At 41.6% G+C, this 24,576-nt stretch overlaps 1 long non-coding RNA gene and 1 pseudogene across 1 annotated transcript; both read right to left on the bottom strand.

The window, feature by feature from the left end:
* Nucleotides 1-1,607: 1,607 nt before the first annotated feature.
* LOC123335246 lies at nucleotides 1,608-22,386 on the bottom strand. Its single transcript, XR_006553650.1, has 3 exons — nucleotides 22,001-22,386; nucleotides 4,546-4,663; nucleotides 1,608-3,864 (listed from the first exon to the last, which is right to left on the bottom strand). It is a non-coding gene; the product is annotated as an uncharacterized LOC123335246 (long non-coding RNA).
* A 1,513-nt stretch (nucleotides 22,387-23,899) lies between these two features.
* Nucleotides 23,900-24,086, bottom strand: LOC123335245 (annotated as a pseudogene).
* Nucleotides 24,087-24,576: the final 490 nt, after the last annotated feature.

Below are 24,576 nucleotides of genomic sequence, written 5' to 3'. Positions count from 1 at the left end.
TCTACATAAATTATAGGTCTCTGATACAAACATAGATTACCTTACCTGACACCATTTTAATAGAGTTCCAGTTCCCTCAGCTTTTGAATCATTTCCCTTATGTCTTGATTTATTGCCTGAAATAGAGATGCTAACAGCAAACTATTTTGAATCTCTAGGAGGAAGAGGTGAAGTTTATCTCCTCCTCAGTTCCCATCAAAACTATAGCTGGGATTTTCAGCCAAGGAGCATCAGGGTGGTTTTGAGAGTCAATTCGAAGGCAGGCTGATAAGTCTGGGGTCTCTGAGAAGGGGAGAGAGGGGTCTGGAATTCTCAAGGAGGAGAAAAGGACAAACATCTTTTTTTCCCTCTACATTCCTTAGTCTTAGTTACATAAAACGTTTTTTTCTTTAAGCCCAGGACTGATGCTTACACAACAAATAACTGTTTAAACTCTGTACTAAGGATTATATAACAACAATGTATCCTGCTTGAGGACATGTTTCTCCTTCCTAAAAACCTTCTGGTTAATCCTGTAATCTTAAAATGTAAATTACGGGAGTGGGTCTAGTAAAATCTTTACAACCTTGAGACATCCTTTGGATTTATTGTAATAACCAATTTAAAAAGTATATAACTCCCTTGCTTAGACTAGGGAGGGGGGCACTCTCCATCCCCCTTCTGATGTCTATGTCAGAAGCTTTCTCCCTTTTCATACTTTAATAAAACTCAGCTACACAAAAGCTCTTGAGTGATCAAGCCTGGTCCCTGGTCCTGAAGCTAATTCTTCTTCGGAGATCATGAATCCAACATCGTCTGGGCACTGAATTCATGTAACCTGGAACAAAACAGTTGACTGCACCAATTTCCTTTTATTGATCTGCAAAATGGAGGTGAGAATAATGTTTGCTCCCCTGGGCTGTGGTGAGAATTAAACAGCCTGATTTGTATGTGCAAGAATCACTCTACTTTCCCTCATAAAACAAAGTACAGACTTCCAAGGTTTTAGCAAAATAGTGTCTAGTGGATGCAGAAAGCCCTCTCATTATTTTTCTTCATATTCACTGATTGCAGTGATCACTTCTTATCACTACTTTTTCCTATAAAGGCTTGATGCAGTGAATAATTCCACCCCCTAAATGAGACTGTCAGCCAAAATATTTCTGTAATCTCTGGAGTGTGTGTGTGTTAGTCGTTCGGTCATATCTGACTCTTCGTGACCCCATGGGCTATAACCCACCAGGCTCCTCTGTCCATGGAATTCTCCAGGCAAGAATACTGAAGTGGATTGCCATTCCCTTCTCCAGGGGATCTTCCCAACCCAGGGACTGAATCCAGCTCTCCCACATTGCAGACAGATTCTTTACCATCTGAGCCACCAGAGAAGCCCCAGTCTCTGGAGTATAGGCATACATATCCAAAACTACATGGACAAGCCCTCGTAGTTGTCTTCCTGTTGCTACATGCTAGAGAACAGGATATGTACCTCTTGGAGCGTAATTCCATAACCACACTTTATTCCTAACCCTCAAACTTGTCAACCCATCTTTAGAATGGATCCAGAGCCTAGATTGTTGTGGAATGTGAAGTTGCAAAACACACCTCGGAGGACACTCAAGGCGGTGGAGTACAGTTTATTATGCCAGAGGGTCCAAGGGGAATCAGTTCCCAATAAGGACCCTGATGTTTCTGAGAGGCCCAGTTTTATACCCCCTGCTATGTGACAGGTTACATGTTAGCAACCTCTCTGTTGTATATGACTGAGTTTTACAACAAATAGGTGCTAGGAGAACAAACAGTTAAGGTTAAAGGGGGGAAACAATGATTATCCATCAAGGGGGGATGTCTCCTTGGTTAATCTAACAGGGGCAGCCTGAGCTCAACTACAATGTCCGTCTGTCATCTGTAGGGAGGGATGTCTCCAGGAGACCTGGTTTTCATTAGCAACTGTTTCCTCACTCTTGGGCAAAGTTCATGCCCATTTCACATCTTGTCTTTAGGATGGATGACAGGCTTCAAGATGGAGTCTCTCTTGCTTCTCCCACACTGGCCCTAACATTCCCCCCTCCTGATGCTCATCTTATCTTTAATGATGGGGATCAGTCTTGGGTATGTGTTGTACACAGAGACTACATAACTGCAGCAGGGCTGTCAGTCTGGAGGTTACACATTGAGCTATACACTGGAGAATACAAGGCCCAAAAATTAATATAATGATTAACAAAATAGTTACAAAAAGATTTTTCCATCAATCACCTTTGATCCAAGAAAATACTGATGTCCAAAAAGGAGGATTATCATTAGACATAGCTTTTACCTGGTTTTTCATGTCATCTAGAGTGGCTGATACATTGCCAGATAAATCAGGAATATATACACAACATTCAACTTTAATTATAGCATAAGTCCCTCCTTGGGCAGCTGTAAGTATGTCTAAAGCCATCCGATTTTGAATCACTGCCTTTCTCATTTGTATTTGTTCTTCATTTAAAGCTTGGACTGCCTTTGCATAATTGCCTTTGCCTTGGATTGCCTTTGTGTGTTTCATAAAGTTAGTTAGAGCTTCTACTTTAATCATAATATCTGTTGTTCTTATAGATGGTACGAACAAGACAGCTATGTAATCATACCATTGAAACATGAACCTTGCCCACCATGCATGCAAATAAGGCAAAGTTACCACGGCTTGTTGTAAGGATGGCTTAATATGTTCATGAGCAAAGGCAAATCCTAAAGTGCAGCGGCTGACCCAACCAACTGGAAGCCAAGGTCATAAATTCGATCCACACAGCCATTAGGTGCCTTTAGGGGCCACCCATCGGATCCCAGGGTTGTTCCTCCAGTCTGAGCCAGGCCAGTGAGCTGGTAAATCTGGGCAATAGGTGACCTCTAATATTTGTTTACATATTCCAAGGTTTTAGCAAAATAGTGTCCAGTGGATGCAGAAAGGCCTCTTATTATTTTTCTTCATATTCACTGATTGCAGTGATCACTTCTTATCACTACTTTTTCCTATAAAGGCTTGATGCAGTGAATAATTCCACCCCCTAAATGAGACTGTCAGCCAAAATATTTCTGTAATCTCTGGAGTGTGTGTGTGTTAGTCGCTCAGTCATGTCTGACTCTTCGTGACCACATGGGCTGAGAACAAGTATCCCACATATTTTAATTATTTTGGACCTATGGGACAGTCACCAAATCCAATAGTCTGTCCCTTTGCTCCCAACAGATAGGGGCAGGGACAATAGTCTGGCCTTTTTCTGGAGTCATCCAAAAATACTCATCCCATATCTGGTAAAATTGTTCAAAGTACCTGATGGATTGGTCCTTTTTACTGGCCATAGAGTTCTTACCTTTTTTTTTTTTTTAAGTGAAAAGTATAGGCTTTTGTTACTTTATAAAGCTTGCATTTACTTCAGATGTCACCCCATGGTCAGATTAGAGTCCAGTTTGCACCAAGAAAGAAGTGACAGGTTATGAGTTACCAAAGAAAGAAACGTTTCTCGTTGTTGTCTCAAAAAGGAACAGAGGGGGCAAAAGTCCCCTCTGCGGAGGGGAGACTCCCACCAAGGAAGTCCAACCATCACTGACAAAGGCATGGCCCCACAAACCCAACAGTTAGAAGTGTTATGGAAGTTCGCATATGAGTGGGCCCAGGACAGGAACACATTATCCTGAGTTTGCAGTCCTGGTAGGGTGGTCATGCTAATCAGGAACAGCAGAATCATCTGCAGTGGTTCCATCCTGGATCTGTAGTCGTCAACAGAAGATGAGTCGGATCTTCAGTGGTTCCTCTGGGTTAGTATGACTGGTCCAGTGTCCTTTTTCCTCCGCTGCTATCTTGAGCTGAGTATGGTAAATCCATGGACTTACCTGCAACTTTAACTGCAGTGGGAGTGGTTAGTACAATAGCGTATGGCCCTTTCCAGGTGGGAGATAACATCTGCCGTTTCCAATCCTTTACCCATACTAAATATCCTGATGAGTATGGGTGTGTAATAGTAACTAAAGAAAAGGGAATTCTTTCTTGAACATAAGGGGTGATATCATGGATTACCTTCCCCAACTGTTCCAGTTGCTGCCACACCTCCACCCTTCCTCCTTGTAATAAATTTCCCTTTTCTTCCCAAATAAGTGGGGGAGGCCTCCCAAACATTATCTCATAGGGAGAACACCCGTGTGACCGGGGGGTCATTCTGATCCTCATTAACACAATGGCAGCACATCCATCCAGGGGGCGCCAGTTTCTTACACCTATTTTGCCAAAGTCACCTAGATGGTCCAGTTCATTCTCTCAACCATTCCTAAGCTTTGTGGCCTATACGCTGTATGTAGCTTCCATTTAATATTTACTGCTTTGCAGACCAGTTGGAGTAAGTCAGCCACAAATGCGGGCCCATTATCTGATCCTATACTCAGAGGGAACCCAAAGCTAGGAATAATGTCTGTCAGCAAGAATCGGGCCACTTCCTTCGCTTTTTCAGTCTTGGTGGGGTAAGCGTCTACCCATCCCGTAAAAGTACATATCATCACCAGTAAATATCTGTATCCTCAGCATGGCTTTACCTCAGTGAAGTCCACTTCTAGATGTTCAAATGGAGCGGTCCCCTTTAACTGTATTCCAGTTGGCGCTGTCTCTTTGGGGGCTGGGTTATTCTTGGCCCAGGTCACCCATCGGCAGCATCTGCATACAAGGCTATTAGATGTGGCATGACAAAATAGAGGGCTAAAATCTCACAAGTCTTTGTTTTCCCTAAATGGGTGGATTGATGGAAATCTGTAACCAGTTGAAATGCCAACCTAGAGGGGACGAAGAGTCTCCCATCTGAGAGTTCCCACCATCCGTCCTCCCGCACTATTCCCTGCTCAGTTTGTGCCCAGATGGTTTCTTCCTTGTCATAGACGCAGACTGCTTGGGCAGTTAGTAGGCTAGACACCACAGGTGTCACCAGAAGTTTGGTTGCTATATTGTCTTGGGCGGCTGCTTCCTGTGCCAGTTGGTCAGCCAGATGGTTCTCTTTCGCCTAAGGTGTGTTCACCCTCTGGTGGCCCCACCAGCGGGTACATTACTGCCACTGCAGCAGGTTCCCATACTGCTGCCAACAGCAGCAGGAGTTCCTCTTTATTTTTTGTATTTATTTTCCAGTTGTAGTTAATAGCCCCCTTTCTTTATATATGGCCCCCTGTACTTGTAAGGTAGCAAAGGCATAGCGTGAATCACACTTTACTCCTAACCCCCAAACTTGTCAACCCATCTTTAGAATGGATCCAGAGCCTAGATCTGCTGCCTCTGATCTATTATGTCTACTAAACCTGCCCAGAGCCCCAAAGTTTCTTCCATACTCTTGATTCTATTGCAAACTTCTGCCAAATTCACCTTTGTTTTTATATTATTATAATATAAATAAAATATATTTATAGAACAAAGTATATTTTGTTTTATATTCTATATATTTGTTTTATAAAACATAAAATTATATTTTGTATTATAACTCAGCATGTAACAGACTGAGCTACATGCTAGTGTTTCCCTAGGGGCTGTAATTGTAGGGAAGTAGGAACAAGTGTCCTTTCCGTCATAGGGGCTTCCCTCATAGCTCAGTTGGTAAAGAATCCACCTGCAGTGCAGGAGACCCAGGTTTGATTCCTGGGTCTGGAAGATCCCCTGGAAAAGGGATAGGCTACCCACTTCAGTATTCTTGGACTTCCCTTGTGGCTCAGCTGATAAAGAATAGACCTGCAATGCGGGAGACCTGGGTTTGATCCCTGGGTTGGGAAGATCCCCTGGAGAAGGAAACAGGTACCCACTCTAGTACTCTGGCCTGGAGAGTTCCATGGACTGTATAGTCCATCGAGTCGCAAAGAGTCAGACACCATTGAGCCACTTTCACTTTCAGGAACAAGGGTAGAGGAAGGAAGGAGGGAAGCAAATACAAGGTGCCATGTTATCCAGCTTATTACAGCTTCAAAACCTAGTTTATTTCTGAGAGAAACTATTTCAGGGTACTGTATCTTGCAACAGCCAAAAGATAGCAGTGGAGAGGAAATTTTTGTCTGCAAACTCTTTCTAATTTGCCATCTTATTTTGGTCCAAATTTGTCCAATGGCTCACGCCACCCTTGAACTCCTGAGGTATGTCACCTGGAGCCTCTAGACAGTCACTGGAAAATCCAGAGCTTCCACAAGTTGGGTAGGAACTGTCCTAGGGCCCACGGCCCAATCCCTGCCCACACTCACCTTGAAGATCTCCCCAGCCCCTGCCCTACCAAGGCTGGAAGCAAGTGGCAGGGGCTTTAAGATCACAGGAATAATTCAGTATTCCCATGGGTCACATTATTGAGAAAGTCAGCAACAGCCTGAAGCCTGGGACACAGTGGGCTGAATGTATCTGTGGAGGTATATAGCTGGAAGACAGTTTTACTCCCCGAGTGGACTCTCAACACAAGAATTGGCTTGGGCCCTGAGTGCTTCAGCTCTTAATTGATGCAGCTTTTTCAATTCATGTACGCCTAGCTGTTTTACCAAAATATCAGAACATAGGTTGGAGTGAGGTTGGTTACACCACTGCCCTGTGTTCTGAGAACTAGGTATGACCTTTGTCCCATTTGGAGCCCTCCCCCTTTTTTTGGCTGTGCTGCACAATGTGTGGGATCTTAGTTCCATAACCAGGGATGGAATCCTCATCCACTGCACTGGAAGTGCAAAGTCTTAACCACTGGACAGCCAGGGAAGACCCTGGAGCCCCTCCTTTTTGATGATTTCCTTCTCAACGGCCCATGGCAGTGTCCTGCAATGTAACCTCAGTCTGCCCACTAGGCATGACCTATATCTTCTCACTCAATGAAGTAGAGCCAAAATATGCGCCTTTTTTCCCCAGAAGTCTTCTCCAACTTATGTAAACCCTGAGTACATCAAGGAATCCAGCCCAAAACCATTCCAGCCAGAAATGTGAACAATTATCTTTGGAGGAAGGGTAACACTTACTCAACCGTTAGAACAGCATCTGAGCCCAAGGAGTCCAGTCTAGCTGAAATGACCTTTTAAGCAAGCTCTTGATCTATATTATCAAACTGAGGGGTACAGACATTTTGTTACAACCTCAGATTATTCTGGCAATGGCTTAGCTAAGGATCTGGCCCAGGTCCTTAACTATGTAAAAGCCTGTAATCCTACAACTCACCTTGAGTTTCTCAGGTAACCATCAAAGGTTGTTTAGAGTCGCATCAATGAAGAGGACAAGAACTGCCTGCCACCCATGCCCCATCCCCAGGTGACGAGCAAATACAAAAGCCACATTCAGCTGCTTGGAACAGGCACTTGCAGCAGCCACTGGCCCAGTTTTCCTCCTTCCTGCCACCTCCCCATTCCCACACCAGCCTCAGTGCCACTTTCTAGCCCTATTTTTAGCTCTGTTTTCAGCACTTGCCTCATAAGTGTAAGTGAATTAGTTGGGGTATAAGGGACAAACAGCCTTCTAGATGGTAAACATGTAATGTTTCCACATTTTCTCCCCAGCTTCTCAGGGGAATGAAGTTTTAAAGTCCCATATTCCAATTTATGAGTTGGTTATGTGACTGTTCCTATTTAATGTAAGATAAGTTAGGAATCAATAAAGCATAAATGTAAACTATTGCCTGAGTATTTGCATACCAGGCTGTGGTGTAGAAGGAAGCAAGAAGCTTAGGGGAAAAAGAGAAAAGAAGGAATAGTATCAGACTTCCTTGGTGGTACAGTGGATAGCACATCCCCACCAATGCAGGGGATGGGGTTTGATTCCTGGTCTGGGAAGATTTCACTTCCTGCAGAGCAACTAAGCCCGTATACCACAACTGCTGAGGCCACACGCCACAACTACTGAGCCAGTGAACCTACAGCCCATGCTCTGCAACAAGAGAAACCACCGCAAGGAGAAGGCTGCGCACTGCAATGAAGAGTAGCCCCCACTCATTGCCACTAGGGAAAGCCCACACGCAGCAACAAGGACCTACTGCAGCCATAAAGAAATCAATTTAATTACAATTTTTTTTTCATTTACCTTTGCATTAGCTCTTTTTTTTTTAAATTTTATTTTATTTTTAAACTTTACATAATTGTATTAGTTTTGCCAAATATCAAAATGAATCCGCCACAGGTATACATGTGTTCCGCATCCTGAACCCTCCTCCCTCCTCCCTCCCCATTAATTACAATTTTTTAAAAAGAAGTAATAGTATCCAGGGTGCAGGCCACATTTGTTCACACAAACAGTATTTATTTTCACCCACCCTTAACTGGAGACTGGGGAAGGGAATGGGAAGGAAACTTTTTTTAAAAAGTAATAAAAATATACTTTGTGATATACGAACAGTTCCCCTTCCTAATCTGTTCTCAAGCTTAAAGTTGAAAATCATCTGAAATTATCACCCCTCCATTTTCATTTGCACCTAATTTCTTCTCTCAACCTCTCAGAGACCTGTGCCATTCACAGGATTGATATTTACACATAGGATGTGTGAAACATTGAGTGGTTTCTTCAGTAATTTTCACCAGTGAGCACAGTTTGAAAAGAATTAGATGGTGCTTCCCATATAGACACATCCACCGAGGCACAACTGCAGACTCCCCTTTACTCAGTGACTAGTAAAGGAAATAAAAACAGTAACCACCACAATTAGGCAACAGGAAAAAAAATCCACCCATCAACAGCAAGCAAACAGGGAAACATCAGGCAGCATTTAATAACATACTTGAAAGAAGCGTCTGCCAAGACAAGAAAGGGCGTCTGTATTGCCTAACATGCATCCTAGAGGTGATCCCCAAACTGCTGAAACAGTGCTAGGGAAAGAAGACATCTACAAGCCAGGAGAATCCTCCTAATAACCCCCAATTTGGGGAGGAAGAGAAGTTGGGGAGCTGTGTAAATTGCCAGCCAAAGAGAATCATGGGACATCCTTAGAGAATATGTATCTGTGAAGACAGACGCAGGATGCTATGGGGGATGGAGGAACATCCAGGAACTAGTCTTCTGGTGCCCCTGGGGGAGGGGAAAGTAGAACAATAAGGCAGAAAAAACAGAAATATATGGCATACAAGAAACAGATGAAAAGTTCAGTCTAGAATAAGATATAACGGAATAGAAGAAAATGCCATCTGCCATGTAATTGCTCAAGATAGAACTTACTACGAAAATAAATTCAGTGGAACAAGAGCTAAAAGACAAACTTGATGAAACAGCACAGTTAGATGTAAAATACATTGCAAAAGCAAAGAAAGAAATTGAGGACTAAAAGTGCATCATTTCCTAATACATAAATAAGAAGCTGAAAGAAACAGAGTAGGCACAATTGCAAATTGAATTATTGACAGAAAGGAAGGGCTAACCATAGCAAAAGCAAAGGAGAAAGACAAACACAAAGTAGATGCTGAGAGCAAAGAAAAGTCAACCTGAAAATAACTGCGTCCCTAAAGCAAGACTGAGGACAATAGCAGGGGGCGACAGAGGAGACGATGGTAGGATGGCATCACCCACTCAATGGACATGAATTTGAGCAAGCTCTGGGAGATTGTGGGGGACAGGAAAGCCTGGTGCGTTTCAGTTCACGGGGTTGCAAAGAGCTGGACACGACTTAGCAACTGAAAAGCAACAACGAACAAAAACAGACACAAAGATACATTCAATCACTGTAATAAGGAGTCTGACAAGTCTGACTCCTTTTTTTATGTGACTGCTGACAGCTTTCAAGCCCTCTTCCCTTCTGACCCACATCTGGGCAAACTGATGAAGATGGCCCATCACTCCCTCCTTTGGCTCTGGCAGGACATTCAAACCACGCAAGACCCCAACCGTGTGGGAGAACTGTCCTCCTGCACCCCCATCCCAAACACAATAAAACTCCAAGCCAGCCACCTTCCCTGCTCCCTCCAGACATTGCTGGACCTGTTGGGAGCCTGTCCCGCTCACCCCAAAAAGCCACATGATGTGAGTAACAAACTTTTTCATGTCTTTTTAGAGTGTGTGTATGATACCATCAGTCTCAACAGCAAATGAAAACTGGGTTGAAGAGTCTATCTCTCTTCTGTAAAATGGTCACAACAGATATACACTAGAAGACAATTTCCCTATCATGTGGGGGAAACTGACTCTTTACTTTGAAAAAGAGTAAAATTTTTATCAGGAAGAACCTGCTATAGAGTGATGATACTGGGGGGGGTGGGAATTCTGGTGAAATTATCACACTCGGAGTATAAAGGAGACATTCTTCAGTAATCTAGGTGAGAAAAGTAAATCACAAGAGAAAAGAAATCAACAAGTCTCAGACTGCTCCACAGCAATGTCTATCAAGTCTTGATAAAGGTGTATTATGTTCAGCCATGATGCTATTCAATTATTAAAGCAAAAGTCAGATATTCTCAGATATGATTGTATTTGTAATTCTCAGAGTTCTTTTGGAAAAGCAGATAGTTAAAAACAAGCCAACCTAACGATTAACAAAATAAAGAACACAGGAATGAATATGCGACAACATGTAGTGAACATTAAATCCATTTAGAAATAAGGGTTAAAATGGGAATTATGTTTACAAAATTAAATCTAAATATTTTAATGTTTGAAAATGTAAAATTAATATATAGCTAAGAGAACTAATTTATGTAATGCACATGATAAGTGAAATAAAATTTTAGGAGTATAGATTTCTTAATCTTTCATGGCATGGTATCAATCAATTCTATCTTAAGTGAACTATATCACTTAAAAAATAAATTAACTGTAACTTCTTAATCTTTTTTTAATTTTTGCAAGGGTAACAACCTAGAGAGCTGTCATCTGAATATGGCTAATGGACTATGAAAATATTTTGCTCCCTCATTTTCTTTGACCTACTCAGTGATGACATAGGCAATGTAATCAGAGAGATTTTTATTTTTAAAACAATACTAGCAATTTAATATCCATTGCTTGCTTCACAAGTCATATTACCACTGCTTCTAAAGCCACTTGAGTTTGTGACCTCTTCCTGAGAAGAATATTTTAGGAATACACATAGCTTTGTTAAAGAAACAACTTTTTAAAAAGAGCAATTTCTTCCATTTCTTTTCCTTCCTTATCCACTTTGATAAAGATTCTGTACAGCCATATATAGCTTTCAAACACTGCATATAGATTGAGATCTAGAAAAATATCCATCTAGAGGTTACTGGAATTTGGTTCAGCTAATGTTTACAGTATTATTTCTGATTGGTAAGAGTTTCTATAATTTTTTACCTTCTACTTTGTACTCCATACTGCTTGAATTTCTAATCAATATAAAAATAAGAAAGTTGTTCTTCAAAATATAATGAAAACAAAGTGAATTTGTTGTGCATTCAGATTATTTTTTAATATATTACTAAAAGAGGTCACATATAAATAAAAGTTCTTTGAGTGACCCAAGTATTAACACCATTCTCACAGTAATTTGTAAGTAGTATTAATTTATTAATTATTATCAAAATTTACTTAAGATTTTGTGTTCAAGGAAAGGTCCAAAATAAATGATGAATACTACTTGAATTGAAAAGAATGCAATTGTACATCTCTTCAGTATAACTACCTGCTTTTTACACAAGATTTTAAAAGCTTTCTCTATACTGTTTAGATTAGTAAACTGACCAGACGGCATAGTTGCTATCCCCTAGAACAGTCAGCATAGTATTATTAACGACAAAGCAGAGCTTCTAACCAGCCACATAGCCAGAGAGGGCCCAACCTGCCTGCTTAGAGTCACATGTAACAGTAAGGGGTTTGTCTGACTCTTCGCCCAGTTTCCTCATTGGTCCAACCACACACCTGTCCATTCTCAGTTCTATATCTAGAATTAAGTAGTTTCTCCTTTGCAATCTGAATAAAGTATGGATTTTAGTTAATAGTAATGTATCAGTATTGCCTCATTAACTGTAATAAATATGCTATATTAACCTAAGATGTTAATAACTGGGGAAGTTGGGTGTTAGGTACATGGGAACTCTTTGTAATGTCCTTGCAATTTTTCTGTTTTCTAAAACTCTTTTAGGAAAAAATTATTTTTAAAAAACCTATTAACTATTTGCAACTTTTTGAATTATAAAGGAAACACTGCTGTCAAAATGACACATATAAAACTTAGAAACATCATCATCTCCTTGTGCTTTCTCAGAGCAGCATCACTAGAGCACTGGGATTGTTGGGGGTGATGTGCTGTGTAACCCATTTCCTTCCCCAGGAAGGTGGGCTGTATCCCCTTCCTGGGATAGCTGCTGGGAAGGTTGCTATTGCTCTAAGCTGTCAGCCTTCTCCAGAGATCTCCTCTCCTAAAGAGCCCCATTCAGCTTAAGGTCACATCCATTCCTCAGGGCAGCCTGTCTCCAATTTCTATTAGGTAAATGCTCCTACCATGGCCCATTTCAAACCAAAGTCTTCTCAATGACTGCACATCTGCAATGTCTCCTCTCCTGCTCCGGGACACCTCTGTGTCTCCCTGAGGTCAAACGGGGACAAGGTCAGAGCACCATTTCCGCTCCAGAGCTTCCTGGGGCCCGCTGGGTGCTTGGTCTGCCTGCATCACGGTCCTCCCTCTCCCTCCAGCTAGTCCTGCTTTCTTCCCACCCCTTTCCAGGTGCTGAACTCAATAGCCTTTCTTAACCAACTTCCTACATACCAACTGAAGCTCAAATTCTACTTCCCGGGGAACCCAATTGCAGCAGAGATTCTTATTGAACAAATTTTCAAGATTATTATTCAGTGGTTGCATCAGGCACTTGAAGACAATACTGATGGTGAAGATGGTGGTAGTGGTGATTATGGTGATGGGAAGACAAAGGAAAGGAAAAGTTTTTGTCTGATAGATTCTTGAATTTTATTTGAACAAGGGTTTGGGATATTTGTCAGGTGGGACTGAAAAAATTAAATGATAGCCAAGCATTTTAATGAAAAGAATTTATGTTACTCTCTAGGAAATCCAGAGGACCTTTCCTAACCATGCCAACTTTACTTTCATATTCCCCTTAATACATAATCCATGGTGTCTATCACCTTCATCCAACGTGCATTTATGCAGCATCTTCTTTGTGCTAAGCTCTGTGCTAAGGCTCTGGTGTCCAAAAAGCACAGTCCCAACTTCCCTATGCAGATTACATCATGTAAAATGATGGCCTTGATGAAGCTCAAGCTGGAATCAAGATTGCTGGGAGAAATATCAATAACCTCAGATATGCAGATGATACCACCCTCATGGCAGAAAGCAAAGAAGAACTAAAGAGGCTCTTGATGAAAGTGAAAGAGGAGACTGAAAAAGCTGGCTTAAAACTCAACGTTCAAAAAACGAAGATCATGGCATCTGGTCCCATCACTTCATGGCAAATAGATGGGGAAATAATGGAAACAGTGAGACACTTATTTTCTTGGGCTCCAAAATCACTGCAGATGGTGACTGCAGCCATGAAATTAAAAGACGCTTGTGTCTTGGAAGAAAAGCTATGCCCAACCTAGACAGCATATTCAAAAGTAGAGACATCACTTTGCCAATAAAGGCCTGTCTAGTCAAAGCTATGGCTTTTCCAGTAGTCCTGTATGGATGTGAGAGTTGGACTGTAAAGAAAGCTGAGCACCAAAGAATTGACGCTTTTGAATGGTGGTGTTGGAGAAGACTCTTGAGAGTCCCTTGGACTACAAGGAGATCAAACCTAAAAGTCAATCCTAAAGAAAATCAGTCCTGAATATTCATTGGAAGAATAGGTGCTGAAGCTGAAACTCCAACACTTTGGCCACCTGATGCAAAGAACAACTCACTGGAAAAGACCGTGATGCTGGGAAAGATTGAAAGTAGGAGGAAAAGGGGATGACAGAGGATGAGATGGTTGGATGGCATCACGGACTCAATGGACAAGAGTTTGAGCAAGCTCCAAGAGTTGGTGATGGACAGAGAAGCCTGGCGTGCTGCAGTTCATTGGGTCACAAAGAGTTGGACACAACTGAGTGACTAAACTGAACTGAACTGACTTCCCTAGTGGTCCAGTGGTTGTGACTCTTTGTTTCCAGTGCAGTGGGCACAGGTATGATCCCTGGCTGGGGAAATGAGGTCCCACATACCAAAAATAAAATAAATAAATAACTAAAAAAAAAACACTGTCCTCCTGATAAGGAAGTTACAAACTGATGTAATGAATGTGAGGTCTAAAAAAAGACAATACAAAGAAAGAAGTACCATGATTGATGTGAGCATGGGGCAGGGTGGATGTTCTGAATACACAATGATAGCCACCATTTATCAAGCTACACTTACTGTGTGCCCAGCATTGTTTTGAATGCCTTGCGAGCATTGTTTGATTAAATCCCACAACAACCCTGTTGGCAGGTCCACTCTCAGATAAGGAAACTCACAATGAGAGTCTGAGTGGTTTTCCCACCGTGATTCAGTAAGCTGTGGGTCGAGCCAGGACTTGGATCCCACGTGCTAATTCAAGACCTAGGACTCCTAACCTTGGTCCTGCTGAGAGATGGAGAATGACTGAATCTAACAAGGAGTATGCAAGTGGGCTGAAGACAGAAACGCTGTGATGAAAGAATAACAAAAAGACCACAAAAGAGACTAGGAAATAACCGTCGAGAGGAAGGAAGGGAAATAAACAAAGGTAGAGGTGGTTCAAAGGCAGAACAGAGCCAGTAGAGTCAAATACCAGAATAAAAGATTTAAAGGTCCTGGTGGCTCAAACAGTAAAGCGTCTGTCTACAATGCAGGAGACCTAGGTTCGATCCCTGGGTCGGGAAGATTCCCTGGAGAAGGAAATGGCAACCTACTCCAGTACTCTTGCCTAGAATATCCCATGGACAGAGGAGCCTGGTGCAGGCTACTGTCTGTGGGGTCACAGAGTCGGACATGACTGATCGGCTTCACTTCACTTCAAAGGTCCATGGACTTTAACCACAGTGCTGTCCTTGGGGATTTTGGTTGACTAGGGGGAAGGCAGAACTGATTTCAGATAGTGAGTTGAGAAATGAGTAAATAAGTGACTGGGAAATGGACACCGTGAGTGTTGAATATTATTTCTAGAAGCTCAGTTTTGGGGAAAAGGGGAGGGGTCAATAGACAGGATCAGAGATTTTTCTATAACAAGTTTTGCTTTGGTTTTTCTAAGAAGGGAGAGACTTGAACATGGGTAGTGTGATGACACTGAGTTAACCTGCCTTGCTTCTCTTTCACCTTTTTTTGCAACAGCCCCTGATTTTATCTGAGCTAATCCCCTTCTCCCACTCTATGCTGTTTGATGGGACTGCTGTACTGGGTAGGTTCTGACCCCAGGGACTAACTGACACCAGGACCAAAAAACAAAAATACTTAGAGTTGATTCTCCCCAACAATGATGAGGAGTCCAGCTCCTGTTTGAAAAAAAAAACCTACATGTGACTTTTCAGGCCTGACCATGAGTAATTACAAGAGCTCTCCCTGGGTGCCTCACGGGGAAGGCCGCCCTCCCTGCCCTCCTGGCCTGGGTACACAGTCAGTTCAGTTCAGTTCAGTCGCTCAGTTGTGTCCAACTCTTTGTGACCCCATGGACTGCAGCACGCCAGGCTTCCCTGTCCATCACCAACTCCCCGAGCTTACTCAAATTCATGTCCATTGAGTCGGTGATGCCATCCAACCATCTCATCCTCTGTGGTTCCCTTCTCCTCCTGCCTACCATCTTTCCCAGCATCAGGGTCTTTTCCAATGAGTCAGTTCTTCGTATCAGGTGGCCAAAGTACTGGAGTTTCAGCTTCAGCATCAGTTCTTCCAATGAATATTCAGGACTGATTTTCTTTAGGATGGACTAGTTTGATCTTCTTGCAGTCCAAGAGACTCTCAAGAGTCTTCTCCAACACCAAAGTTCAAAGGCATCAATTCTTCGGTGCTCAGCTTTCTTTATAGTCCAACTCTCACATCCATACATGACTACTGGAAAACCATAGCCTTGACTAGATGGACCTTTGTTGACAAAGTAATGTCTCTGCTTTTGAATATGCTGTCTAGGTTGGTCATAACTTTCCTTCCAAGGAGCAAACATCTTTTAATTTCATGGCTACAGTCACCACCTGCAGTGATTTTGGAGTCCAAGAAAATAAAGTCTCTCACTGTTTCCATTTTTTCCCCATCTATTTGCCAGGAAGTAATAAGACCAGATGCTATAATCTCAATTTTCTGAATGTTGAGTTTTAAGCCAACTTTTTCACTATCCTCTTTCACTTTCATCAAGAGACTGTTGAGTTCTTCTTTACTTTCTGCCGTAAGAGTGGTGTCATCTGCATATCTGAGGTTATTGATATTTCTCCCAGCAATCTTGATTCCAGCTTGTGCTTCATCCACCCTGGCATTTCACATGATGCACTCTGCATATAAGTTAAATAAGCAGGGTGACAATATGCAGCCTTGTTCATACTCCTTTCCCGATGTGGAACCAGTCTGTTGTTCCATGTCCAGTTCTAACTGTTGTTTCTGGACCTGCATACAGATTTCTCAGGAGGCAAATCAGGTGGTCTGGTATTCCCATCTCTTTAAGAATTTTCCATAGTTTGTTGTGATCCACACAGTCAAAGGTTTGGGCATAGTCAATAAAGCAGAAGTAGATGTTTTTCTGGAACTGTCTTGCTTTATCGATGATCCAATGGATGTTGGCAGTTTTGTTCCTCTGCCTTTTCTAAATTCAACTTGAACATCTGGAAGTTCATGGTTCACATACTATTGAAGCCTGGCTTGGAGAATTGGGTTTTGGAGTCAGGGCCTCTCAGACCTTGTGCTTTGCACATTTGCATTCCTAGCCCCAGGGCCTTCAATCCTTAGTCTCTTTATCTGAGGCCTTGAGCAGACCTCTGCCAAACTCTCTTTACTGGGAGGAGGAGGGAATCCTGAAGATAGATTTCCCCACTCTGGCTCAATACCCAGTATTCGTCCACTCCTAATCCTCACCCACTATCCCCTACCCAAGCCAGGGTCCATAAAGCTGTAGGAGCCTCTTGTTCAGGATTTGTGGACAGTAAAATGCCCCCCAAGACTGCCCAGATCCACCTAATCCTCCACGGTGGGGAAAAGAGAATGGGGTGGCAGGAGGCTGGTGCTTTCTTTGGTTTTAGCCCCTTGCATATGACCGTACAAGGGAACATACCCCTTGCATATTCCCTTGTAGCTCAGTTGGTAAAGAATCTGCCTGCAATAATGCAGGAGACCTGAGTTCAATTCCTGGGTCAGGAAGATCCACTGGAGAAAGAAATGGCAACCTTCTCCAGTATTCTTGCCTGGAAAATCCCATGGACAGAGTAGCCTGGCGGGCTACAGTCCATGGGGTTCAAGAGTCGGACACAACTTAGCGACTAAACAACCACCACCACCATTTTACCATCACAGTAAGTGATAATGACTTAACTCTTTGCTTTTTGGCTCCTGAATCGGCTGCTCTGACTCCTGACAACTCAGCTGTCTCTCCCAGCTCAGTGAGCTCCTAACAGTTTGTCCTGAGGACACTGTCCTCTGTGCACTGCTCCCCAGCTCCACAGAGCACCTGCTCTTTCCAAGGCAGGCTCTTGTTCAGTTCATTACCTCACATGTGGTGGGCCCTTTTCTGGCCTAAATTAGCCAGAACTGTTTGCAGTTGAAAACCATAGCTGACGTACGCACATCTAAATGCTGATCATGAAAAGCCAACAAAGACTAAGCGTGCAGAGATACAGAAAAGAAAGAGAAATCACAAAGATTAATACACTGGGGCTCCAGATGAATCAGGGGAAACTGGATCCAGAGGTCATTCCAAGTGACTGGACTTTGGTAGGAGAGAACATAGAGAAGTGGGGGCAAGAAGAAAATAGAGATTTTTATGAAGATTTGAGACACGGAAGATAATCAGGATTGTCAAAGATATCTGTGTTGGGAGACCTCTATCCTTTCTAAGAAAGATGAAACATTGCTTAGATGATGAAGAGGTGGTGAGTTTAGATAGCTAAAGCTTACATGGTTGCTATGTGAATGACTAAGGAGCTTGTTGGGCCAAAGGAGGTATTGCCATGGGAACAGGCAACAGCATAAGTCTGCATAACTGGTACCTTCACCACAGACCGCTTGAGAAAGAAACATATATGGAGTCACACATTTTATTTGAAATATTTTCTAAACTTGATATTTTTGCTAAATGTAGCCTTTGTTTTCAGGCTGCCCAGATGGCGCTTGTGATAAACAACACACCTGCCAATGCAAGAGATGTAAGAGATGTGGATTCAATCCCTGGGTCAGGAAGATCCCCTGGAGGGAGGGCATGGCAATCCACTCCAGTATTCTTGCTTGGAGAATCTCATGGACAGAGGAGCCTGGCGGGCTAGAGTCCAAGGGGTTGCAAAGAGTCGGACACGACTGAAGCGACTTAGCACAGCACAGCCTTTGTTTTCAGTTATAACTTTGAAGCAAAAGTAAACACCAGAATAAAAATGTGTTTACCAAACTGAAAGACTGTCATAAATTTGGAAACATTAAATGGAGAAATTGCAATAAACTTTGCGGGGAGGGGGAACCCCAAATCTGTTTCAATAGTGGTGTCTCAGTTTTGTTCTCTGCATAAAACTTAAAGTACATATTACTGGCCACCAGAGGGAGCCAAAACCAAGCATACAACTTTTTCTACAAAGCTTTTTAGGAAAGTGAATTATTAAAAACTGCAAAATGCAAATGAACCTCATCTTCCAAGAATATATGCAAAAGTTGTAGAAATCATACAATTTAATGCTACTCTGATGCCAAATACATTAGAAAAAATTTCAAACTAGAAGAGAATTCTGAATCTCAAGTAGATCAAAAAAGCGGCATTCTTCCCTGCCTCCCTCCCTGTCTCTTTTTCTCTCTCCTCTCTCCGGGGCTGGGCTGTAGTAACTCCCCAAAGCTAGGTCATTTGTATTCCATTTCAGTGAAAACATTCTGTGAGTTGTATCAACACGTTCTCAGCCACTGCTACAGGGAGCATACCTGATTAGAGGTATGTTGACAAGAAACAGGTCTGACTCAGACCTCTTAATTCAGGCTTCAAGTATAACTTGGGAAAGAGAGGGGAAACATTTCTAGTGGAAGTTTGGTTTTTAAAAAATTGCTGCCATTAAATAGACATCTTTCCATTTTCTGCATAGTATGTGCATTAGTTAGGATAGTTTGTTTATAAGCAAGAAAATCCTACTTTGGCTAACTTAGAGGGGAATGGAGTTTACTGAAAGGATATTGGTTTCTACTATCCTTTGAACAGTTTATAACTAAAATCTGGGAAATATTTTATACTGAAAACGATAATTAGAGTTTATTTTGAACTAACTTATGTTCACAAATTTGAAAATATGGATTAAACGGATAAATCCTAGAAAAATAAAACTCTCCAAAATTGGCATTAAGATAGAATAAAATAGAATATAACTGTTTTTATAAATGCATATATTCTTAAATACCTTCTTATCAAAACCAACCAACCAGCCAACCTCAGATCCAATGGCTTCACTGGTAAGTTCCAGCAAATATTTAAGGAAACCACAGTCATCTGAAACAAAGCCTTCCAGAGAAGAAAAAATGGATAGGAATCCACAATTCCTTTTGTGAGATGAACATTACCTCCATATCGAAGACCACAAGGGACTTCCACTTCCAGAGAGATGAGTAGAAGGACTTTTTTCTGTTTCTCTCAATAAGTACAGGTTAAAAGACTGGACATGATAAATGAAACAAAGGATGACTCTGAAAAATTGACAGAGGTAGACAGGCTGAATAGGGACCTTGGATCCGAGAAATGACACAGTTTAAGTAGCCTGAGTTTTCTTTCTACTTCACATATCCCAGGTTGAAGAAATTTTTTCTTATTCCTTTTATCCTTAGCACCTAGTAAAGTAACTGGCAGATAGGTACTTGATGAACGAACAAATGAATGGTCACTAAGTAGTATATCTATTAAGCACTCAGGGCCATTGAATTCACTGTCAAAGGAAAAACAATTAAAATCAGTCCCTGATCTCTTTGAATTTACTATAACTGATTTAAGCATTGGCCAATTTTAAAAGAACCATAGAGAGTGAGGAGGGAAATGCTGCCAAAACTACAAACTATAAACACAAAATAAGCTATTTGTTAGACATGAACAGTGAAGATAAAACAGTCATATTCCTTCCACAGAGTGGAAAAAAAATTATTATGGAAAAAGCAAAATTTTAGTAAATCTGTGAATATGAAAAAGAATTTCCCATATCTAGGATTAAAGCGTAGATTATGAAAAAGAAAGTATGAAAACTGGTTTGGCAACATAATATATTTGGAGTACTGTTCAAACTAACCTGGAAATTGTAGTATGTCATTAGAGACACCACACAGAATGAAGGAAAAGAAACAGTAGAAGGGGGAAAAGCAAGAAGTAGAGATGTTTTTAACTATTTCATACAAAGTGAATTATTATTTTAATTATTTTATACAGTCCATGCGACCCCATGGACTGTAGCCCGCCAGGCTCCTCTGTCCATGGAATTCTCCAGGCAAGAATACTGGAGTGGATTGCCATTTCCTCCTCCAGGGGATCTTCCTGATCTGGGGATCAAACCCGGGTCTCCCGCATTGCAAGCAGACTCTCTACCATCTGAGCCACTAGGGAATCCTGTTTTATACAGGATATATGCTAATGGAAAGCACTCAATGCTGAGAACATACCAAATGTCCATAAATACTAGACAATCAAGAAAGTCACACATCAAGGGCACCTGCTATAATAGAAGAGCCGCTTTACTGTGCTCCCAGGGGAGCGGTGGCAGTGTCGTCCACATGAAAGGCACCCCTGGACAAAGCAGCCGATTGTTTGCGTGGCCAAACACTGCAGTCCTGCCCACATAAGTGTTTACATTTCCAATGCATAATAGAACTACAATCCATGATAGCCACAAAATGTCCAAGTTGGCATTGTTCATTTTCCAGGACAAGCAAATAAATACATAAAGGAGAGCTTACGGGATTTTTCTATGAGTTCACATCCCAAGGTTCATACCTGCAAGAGATCCAGGATACTGGATTTTGGGGTTGGGGTTGGGTGTGGATGGATTGTCTCAGATGCTGTATGGATTCTCTTACAAATTAGATACAGGTAAACTATTCTGCAAATCAATGAGATATGACATTCTATTTGCATTGGAATAAATCCTTGTGTAAAGGAGTACTAAGTGACTTTAAATCCCTTGGTTAATATTTTAATCAACATGTGGAACCACGCTCCTTACAATTTCTATACATATTCATGAAGACACACAGTCAACACTGAAAGATCACCAAGCAGAAAGAGAAAAAATCCTATTACACTGACATGACAATTTCCTTAATGTAATCAAATGGTACAGCTCTATTCCTTGTTAATCTGAATTCAGTTCAGAGAACTAAAGAGATTTGTTCACCCTGGGATAGAACTAGACACTTACAAAATAAGTTTCTGACAATTCACATCAATTTATTTTTGCAATAATCATTTAGTGCAAGAGGCTTTAAAAAAATGCATTGAATTAGCATTAGATCAAGATGAAATAAACTGATTCACACACACAAAAAAAGGACTTCACCAAAGGTTTTACTAGGCTTCCTTAACAGCAGTATGAGATGTCTGCTTAATAAATATGTGCATTTATTTATTTTTTGCTTTACTTGGAAAACTTACCAATGTAATTTGCCAACACATGTTTTAAACCAGATCCTCTCATCTAATGTTTAAGACAGTAGAACAAGAGGAGACAAAAAGGAAGGGCAGTTTAATGTTCATTTGCCCGATTATTTTTTAATATGAAAATGAGTTTTCACTGGACAAGATACAGATATAGATTGAATGGTGAGGTTAATATGAACCAGTTCAGTATCTATTCCCCCATTTCAAAAGTTTATCACTGAAAAGTAGTTTACTATGTTTATGCTAATTCTAAGTGTTCTAGATTTGAAGTGACCAAATACATGTATGTTAATAAAAATATTTTTAAATTAAAAAAATATATATAATAAGGCAGTTTTCTCAAACTTACCTGATCTTGAGACCTACTTGGGGATGCTGGTTTTAAAGTATGGATTTCCGGGCCTCCTCCCTAGAGATTCTGATTCCCAAAGTACAGGGTGGGCCTAAAGAAAGCACATTATTAGAAGCACCTGGATGAGCTTTACAATCAGGTCCATTAGGGACCTATGTGGTGTCATGACAACAACTGACCTAGTCTTAGGATTCAAAACCCTAGGGTTGCCAGGGCTTCTGTTAGTCCTTAACTGAGTTATTTTAATCTGAGTCTAAATCGCCTCAATTGTTTAAAAAAAAAAAAAAGGAAGACTGTTTTCAGTGTATAGACTCTGAGGACAGGACCAGCTGAGTTCTACTCACAGCTCCCTCCCCATGCCTGGCACAGAACAACCTCTTGGTTATTACCTGTTGACAAATCCCTAGTTAAAGACAACACGTAAGTTTCCTTTTCGACTTTAAAATTACATAATTCTAAAATAAATAAGGAAACAATTCACTTGGTCAGTCATTTACAAAATAACAATTATTCTCAAAACAAAACATAATATAAACCAAAAAAAATGCCCCCATTTCGTTGGACTGGTCTCTGTATGTTCCTGATGGACATTTCAAAGGACCTGACTAGGGTGATTTGATTTCTTCCTCCCAGGACCGTGATGGTTAAAGGTAGTGAATTGGGAGCACAGAGTACAAAGTTGAGTCTAGAAAATCCAGTAAATTCTGTGAAAAACAGAGTCAGTTCTCCTGCTGCACACATAGGAATACTGGCGTCACAGCATAACTTGCAGGATTTTTGTTACTTTAGTCCCAAAACATACTGTTAAGTAACAAGTCCAGAATTATCATGAACCTTCCCTGGCATGTGGATTGTACGGTAATAAGTACTTTTGAAAATGATTAAACAGGAAAAATAAACTCTGGGAACTATATGTTTCCAGTCTCCACACAGCAGCATCAACCCCACCTGGGGAATGCAAATTCTTGAGCTCTGCCCCAGACCTAACAAATGAGAAACTCTGGGGGTGGGGCAGAAAAATCTAGCATGTTACCAGCCTCCCAGGTGACTCTGATGTACACTGAAGGATGAGAACCACTGAGTTAAACAGGACTCATAAAAACAAATGCAAAGTAAGCTGAGTACAAGTTTCTATAAAGCTCCAACAACAAATCAGAATTGAAAAAAAATCACATCATGTATCCACTCAGTTGGGTATCAATACACTCAGTCAACACACAACAACATGCCTCCACAGAATAATTTAAGTTTCCTCCTTTTGGAAAAAAAAAAATTCTGAAATACTGATCCTGAAATGAAAAAACAATGTAAACCAATGACCTTTAGGATATTCAAGTCTTAATATTTCCATGTTACAAGTAACATGGAAATGTTGCCAAGTATTACCAAATTTCATTTTTTAATTATTAAAATAATAATGATAATAAATGAAACTATGGGTATACAGTGCCAAGTCAATCCAAATAGCAATTCTGATTTAAAACTGGTGATATGTGAGATTCTAAGGGTAACTAGCTATTAGAAATGTCTGAATCTATGTTCTTCTATGTCAAGACAAGCTCCCAGCTACAGAATTCTGAAAATCCTCAAACTCCACCTCCTAAGGTACCAGCAAAGAGGAAAGAGATTTTTAATCTGAGAGCAGGGTAGCAATGGAGGTGCTGGTGCTAGATCCATCCATGTGCACGCTCTTGAGTTACCAGGGGAGGAATTTCAGACATCACAACAGGAAGGTTAGAGAAGACTGGCGCATTCTGTGTAGGTCTATGGCTTTGGAGAACACAAGTCTTAAGTGTGTTTTTTAAAACGTTTTCTCCCAGCCCTAAAATTCACCTAGGAGAAAGAGGCTGGCTTCAATGCAAAAAAGAAAAAACCTATCCGCCCCAAGGGCAGCTCCTAGTCGGGGACATCGAATGGCAGCACGCTGATGACCTCCCCAGACTCGGTGATGATGGCGCTGCTGGAGCGGCACTCAGGCCACGCTTGTTGGAGTTACGCTTGGGGCAGGGGTAGAAGCAGCCCAGGCAGTCCACAGGTCCGCGTTGTTGCAGATAAGCCCGCCGCTTTTGTCATACTTCTCCATGACTCCGCAAAGAAGAACGACGCTAACAAGACACTGGGCTTCCCTTTGTAGCTCAGTTGGTAAAGAATCTGTCGGCAATGCAGGAGACTCAAGCTTGATTTCTGGGTCGGGAAGATCCCCTGGAGAAGGAAATGGCAACCCACTCCAGTATTCTTGCCTGGAAAATTCCATGGACAGAGGAGCCTGGCAGGCTACAGTCCACGGGGTGGCAAGAGTCAGACCCGACTTAGCAACTAAACCACCAACCACCACCACCAACAGGCCGGTGCATTCAGAATGGATTTTTGTTTGGCAATCTTCCTAAATAAACTCCCTTTACTCTGAAGAAGCAGCACCCTAAAAATGACCCTGCAGTACTTCAGAACATTATAAGGCAATGTGTCCTGGGAAATTCAGGCAACATGTACCCTTACCAGGGCAGTCAGGCTTGTCACAGAGAGTAAGGCTCCATTCTTCCAGCATTCTGGGTAATGTAATATCCAACCTAAGC

This window comes from Bubalus bubalis, chromosome 9 (assembly GCF_019923935.1).
Source record: "Bubalus bubalis isolate 160015118507 breed Murrah chromosome 9, NDDB_SH_1, whole genome shotgun sequence".
NCBI classification, from domain to species: Eukaryota; Metazoa; Chordata; class Mammalia; order Artiodactyla; family Bovidae; genus Bubalus; species Bubalus bubalis.
The sequence above is the reverse complement of the archived record's forward strand: the minus strand, read 5'-3'. Positions and strand labels throughout refer to the sequence as shown.